Here is a 5,936-nt window from a genome sequence, read left to right as displayed (position 1 = left end):
ACTCGCACCAACCTGTCACTTCAAAAGCACTCAATGGTCTTGGAGTCTCTGCATTTGCACTTCCTATTTATTGTCTCTCATGTCATGTCTCTCTCTCTGTGTGTGTGTTTGGTGGTGGAGAACGTGTCCCCTCCTGTCCCACTGTGAACCTGAGGTGGGAACAGGATGATACTCTTCTCATCAATTAGCGAAAGAAAACGTATACTTAAAAACTGGAAATCAGTCAATCCCCCGTAGTTCACGCAATGTAATGGTCTAATACTTTATGATCAAAATGGAGAGAGTGTGGGTGACAGAGAGAAACAGAATGGTGCAGTTTGAGACCATGTGGCAGAAAGTGATAAGGGCACTGGAGATAGGGGGGTGGGCTAGTGGGTCTGGGCAGATGTGATGTAGTGATGTTTGTATGATGTAGTCGTTTGCATGTGTATGTTTTGTATTGTTTATAAAATATCCAATTAAATTGTATAAAATAATACAATAACATTTTAAAAATAAAGAATGAGGTTAATCAGCAGATTTGTCTCTTTAGTTTTCCTACAAGTTGGTGTTTGGGCATTCTAGTCATTCTAGTAAAATATGTATTTGTTTACAGACATGTTGTGTTTGWATAAGTGTTAGTCTCAGTCTGTCTCTATGTGTGTCTGTGTGTGCATGAATAGTTGAAAAAGAGAAGACGTGTGACAGTGGCTGAATAGAACAGATTCAACACAAGAGATGTTAAACCCCAGTTAGCCTTTGTATTGATGAGGATTCTCTGCCCTCTTGATTTGGTAGAAGAAAGAGAGCAGTAGCCCATGTTGACACAGGAGAACGTGGCTGCTTGCTTTGTGCAGCCATAACATTCCCACCACTGTCTGTCTGTAGTGGTGCTGCCTACAACCAAATTCAGGGTCTATCTCCATAGCAAGTCCTCCAGACATCCCTATTTGAATTGGTCCACCTGTTTTTGTATTTGCTCCCTAATAACGGTATTACAACTAATTCCTCAGAACTAGCAGAGAAGGAGGCACCAGTCTACAGTTTATCTCTGATCGTCATGGCTCTAAACTCCAGCTACAGGCACTTTCTCAACAAGTGAATCAAAGTGTAAGTGCTTGCTTAGTGGCATACAACATAGCAGAGGAAGAGGATACACATCTAGAGTCTAGGTTACATAGCAGAGGAAGAGGATACACATCTAGAGTCTAGGTTCTACATAGCAGAGGAAGAGGATACACATCTAGAGTCTAGGTTCTACATAGCAACGCAGAGCTTTAGCCAACTGCCAGGGTTGTACAGGCAACATTTTCTCTCGCCTTCTTTTCTTTTCAAGTGAGAAAAATATCCTGTTAATTGACAACGCGGGAGGGACAAGATTTCTGAGCCTCACACAGAGGTTTCCGTAGAAACTTTGGAAGGCTATTTTGTTCCAATTTGCTCTGTGGTGTTAACTTAAGATCAGAAGCCAAAAGGCCAAATGGTAACTGTACAGTATATTAGCCTGCAAGTTTGATTAATCCAGCTGGAAGGTATATACTGTATCTTCGCAGATTTATATTCATGAAGTCTATAAATTAAACTACAGTAAATTATCCTTTACATGTCAGCCTACACTATTTGCTTGAAAAACTTTAACTGCAATGAACTTGTTTGAGATTTAGTTGGGGTTGGGGAGCCATCTTTTCTCTGTCCCTTTCTCCCTTCACCCACCCCACCCCATGAAACGTAAGAAACTCCAGTTTAAATGCCATTCCAGGTCCACACTCTCACCTCCATTGTAAAAGTTGGCGGTGTGTGTACGAGAGTGTGTGTGGTTCTTTGTGGCACTCCACACTACTTATGGGAAGGAGACGAACGACTGGTGTGAATTGAAAGACTCACCCCTCCCCCGTCTCTGTCTCTCCTCTCTCTCTCTCTCTCCATGAAATAGGTTTCTAAAGGGTAGAACAGTCCTCTCAGCCCATCCCTGTAGCCGCAGGACCATGTGCCAGTGATGACTAGCTGGTGAGTACTGTGCTTCGTTCTCTTCTGCTACAGTTTGATCAAGTTTAAAACTTTATCATCCGTTTTTGGGGTTAAAATGGAAATATGTCTTTGGATGCGCGCATGCGCGTATGGATGGGACGCACTGGGAGATAGTAGCTCAGTTTTGTACCGTCAAAACTGTGATTATATGTAGAAGCCACACAACATAGTTTAATTCAGGCCCTTAAAATCGATAGATGAATATATCCCCAAGTAACTGGGAGAGAGTGAGCGGTGCATTATACACAACAACGATCTGTGTGTAAAGATACACTGAGACTCGACCACAACAAGCCATGGCTTCTCTTGGAGGAAAGGACAAAGAACAACTTGGAGATGCAAATGAGAGCAGCGAACAGCTGAAGGATATCCAGGAAAACATGCTTTCAATGCTCTTAATACTCACCAAAAGAAACAAACTGTTACAATCTGTAGTTAAAAAAGTGTATTTGCTCAAAAGGAAAGTAGAGCCTATCTTGTCAGACATGTATATACAGGATGGGCACGTGGACGATCAAGACAACAAAATTGGCCTTCTGGAAACAAAGGTGCAAACTTTAGAAGATTAGCTGGATCAGCTAGAAAACAGATTGAGACAAAATAATATAAGAATATTGTCCCTACCGGAAGACGAGGACAAAGGGGACCTTTCCAGCTACGTGATCAAACTGATATCGGAGGAGCTTGGCGAGGATGTATCACCAGAGGATATGGAGCGATGCCATCGGATCGGCGTGAYGCAGAAGAACTCTAGATACCCTCGCATGGTAATATTTAAGCTTTGGAACTATCAGATCAAAGTCAACATTCTGAGGGCACAGTGGGGGAAAGGAGATCAAGATCCAGGGCCAGTCCCTTTGATTGATCCAGGACATGTCTACTAGGCTGAGTTAAAGGCCTGAACAGGCTGCAGGAAACCTTTCCAGTTGAAAGAGAGCCCAGTGCCCTGAGGAGAGGTGGAAAAAACACACTAGGCTACATACAGTGATGCCCAAGACCAGCTTATCGTAAATTGAGAAAATATTCCTTCCAATACAATCTGAACTCTATTGTCCCCAAGTAACTGTTCTTCTCCAGGAAGTAACAATATAATTAGCCTATGCCAATGAGATACATGGACACTGAAAGGACAATATAAAAGAGAATGTAAGTCAATAATAGTCAAATATTGGTCTATGGATGGATGTGTGTGCGTGCGTGCGCGCGCGCGCGCGCCCGTGTGTGCGTGTGTGTCTGTGTGTGTGTGTGTGTGTGTGTATGGGTATGTATCTGTGCATATGAATGGGAGAATGAAGGAGGGTYAATATGTGTAGGATGGCGGGGGAGAATGGGTGTGCTGAGGCACAGATATATGTTGTGTGTGAATGAAGGAGAATGGGTGTGCTGAGGCACAGATATGTTGTGTGTGAATGAAGGAGAATGGGTGTGCTGAGGCACAGATATATGTTGGTTATTACTGCATTGTCGGAACTAGAAGCACAAGCATTTCGCTACACTCGCATTAACATCTGCTAACCATGTGTATGTGACAAATAKAWTTTGATTTGATTTGATTTGATGTTGTGTGTGAATGAAGGAGACTGGATAAGTAAGTAGATGTATAGAGGGTTGTAAATGTGTTTGAGAAGAAGGGGGGGAGAAAGAAAGAGGTTGGGATAAACTTGGCCTGGGTGGGTAAGGGAGGGCAATGAATGGAGGTGGTTGGTGGGTAAGGATGGGAGGGTGGGGCAAGCTTGACTTGGGGAGACAAGGGGGAGTAAAGATGGGAGGTGGGGATAAGCTTGTCTTGGGGGGACAAGGGGGAGTAAAGATTGGGAGGTGGGGATAAGTTTGTCCTTGGGGGGACAAGGGGGGAGTAAAAATGGGAGGTGGGGATAAGTTGTGCTTGGGGGGGACAAGGGGGAGTAAATATGGGAGGTGGGGATAAGCTTTGTCGGGGGGACAAGGGGGAGTAAAGAATGGGAAGGTGGGGGATAAGCTGTCTTGGGGGGAACAAGGGGGAGTAAAGATGGGAGGTGGGATAAGCTTGTCTTGGGGGGCAAGGGGGAGTAAAGATGGGAGGTGGGATAAGCTTGTCTTGGGGGGACAAAGGGGGAATAAAGATGGGGGTGGGGAATAAGCTTGTCTTGGGGGGACAAGGGGAGTAAAGATGGGGAGTGGGGATAATCTTGTCTTGGGGAGAACAGGGGGAGTAAAGATGGGAGGTGGGATAAGCTTGTCTTGGGGGGGACAGGGGGGGGTAAAGATGGGAGGTGGGGATAAGTTTGTCTTGGGGGGAAGGGGGAGTAAAGGATGGGAGGTGGGGATAAGCTTGTCTTGGGGGGGGCAAGGGGAGTAAAAGATGGGAAGGTGGGATAAGCTTGTCTTGGGGAGGCAAAGGGGGAGTAAAGATGGGAGGTGGGGATAAGCTTGTCTTGGGGGGACAGGGGGAGTAAAGATGGGAGGTGGGGATAAGCTGTCTTGGGGGGACAAGGGGGAGTAAAGATGGGAGGTGGGGATAAGTTTGTCTTGGGGGAGCAAGGGGGATAAAGATGGGAGGTGGGGATAAGCTTGGCTTGGGGGGGACAAGGGGGAGTAAAATGGGAGGTGGGGATAAGCTTTGTCTTGGGGGGACAAGGGGGAATAAAGATGGGAGGTGGGGGTAAGTTGTCTGGGGGGACAAGGGGGAGTAAGAATGGGAGGTGGGGATAAGCTTGTCTTGGGGGGACAAGGGGAGTAAGATGGGAGGTGGGGATAAGTTTGTCTTGGGGGGACAAGGGGGAGTAAAGATGGGAGGTGGGGATAAGCTTGTCCTTGGGGGGGACAAGGGGGAGTAAAGATGGGAGGTGGGGAATAAGTTTGTCTTGGGGGGACAAGGGGGAGTAAAGATGGGAGGTGGGATAAGTTTGTCTTGGGGGGACAGGGGGAGTAAAGATGGGAGGTGGGGATAAGTTTGTCTGTGGGGGGACAAGGGGGAGTAAATATGGGAGGTGGGGATAAGCTTGTCTTGGGGGGCAAGGGGAGTAAAGATGGGGAGTTGGGGATAAGCTTGTCTTGGGGGGACAAGGGGGGAGTAAAGATGGGAGGTGGGATAAGCTTTGTCTTGGGGGGGAAGGGGGAGTAAAGATGGGAGGTGGGGATAAGCTGTGTCTTGGGGGGGACAAGGGGGAATAAAGATGGGAGGTGGGGATAAGCTTGTCTTGGGGGGACAAGGGGGAGTAAAGATGGGAGGTGGGGATAACTTGTCTTGGGGAGGACAAGGGGGAGTAAAGATGGGAGTGGGGATAAGCTGTCTTGGGGGGGAAGGGGGTTAAAAGATGGGAGGTGGGGATAAGTGTTGTCTTGGGGGGACAAGGGGGAGTAAAGATGGGAGGTGGGGATAAGCGTTGGCTTCTGGGGGGAAAGGGGAGTAAGATGGGAGGTGGGGATAAGCTTGTCTTGGGGGGCAAGGGGGAGTAAAGATGGGAGGTGGGGATAAGCTTGTCTTGGGGGGACAGGGGGAGTAAAGATGGGAGTGGGGATAAGCTTTGTTCTTGGGGGGACAAGGGGGAGTAAAGATGGGAGGTGGGGATAAGTTTGTCTTGGGGGACAAGGGGATAAAGATGGGGGTGGGGATAAGCTTGCTTGGGGGGACAGAGGGGGAGTAAAGATGGGAGGTGGGGATAAGCTTGTCTTGGGGGGACAAGGGGGAATAAAGATGGGAGGTGGGGTAAGTTTGTCTAGGGGGGCCAAGGGGGAGGTAAAGATGGGAGGTGGGGATAAGCTTGTCTTGGGGGGACAAGGGGGAGTAAAGATGGGAGGTGGGGATAAGCTTTTGTCTTGGGGGGGACAAGGGGGAGTAGATGGGAAGGATGGGGTATAGCTTTGGTCTGTGGGGGGGACAACGGGGGATGTAAAGATGGGAGGTGGGATAAGTTTGTCTTGGGGGGGAGCACCCGTGGGGAGTACAG

General features: G+C 47.7%; 1 long non-coding RNA gene across 1 annotated transcript in view; it reads left to right on the top strand.

Moving 5' to 3' along the window:
- Positions 1-5,936, top strand: part of LOC139023769 (uncharacterized) — a 128,587-nt gene that overhangs the window by 56,671 nt on the left and 65,980 nt on the right. Inside the window, exon 2 of the long non-coding RNA XR_011474937.1 lies at positions 1,913-1,986. This is a non-coding gene — a long non-coding RNA (uncharacterized lncRNA). The remainder of the gene's footprint in view (positions 1-1,912; positions 1,987-5,936) is intronic.

This window comes from Salvelinus sp. IW2-2015, linkage group LG36 (genome assembly GCF_002910315.2).
Source record: "Salvelinus sp. IW2-2015 linkage group LG36, ASM291031v2, whole genome shotgun sequence".
Taxonomy (NCBI): domain Eukaryota; kingdom Metazoa; phylum Chordata; class Actinopteri; order Salmoniformes; family Salmonidae; genus Salvelinus; species Salvelinus sp. IW2-2015.
Note: the sequence above shows the minus strand (reverse complement) of the source record. Positions and strands in the feature narration are given on the sequence as shown.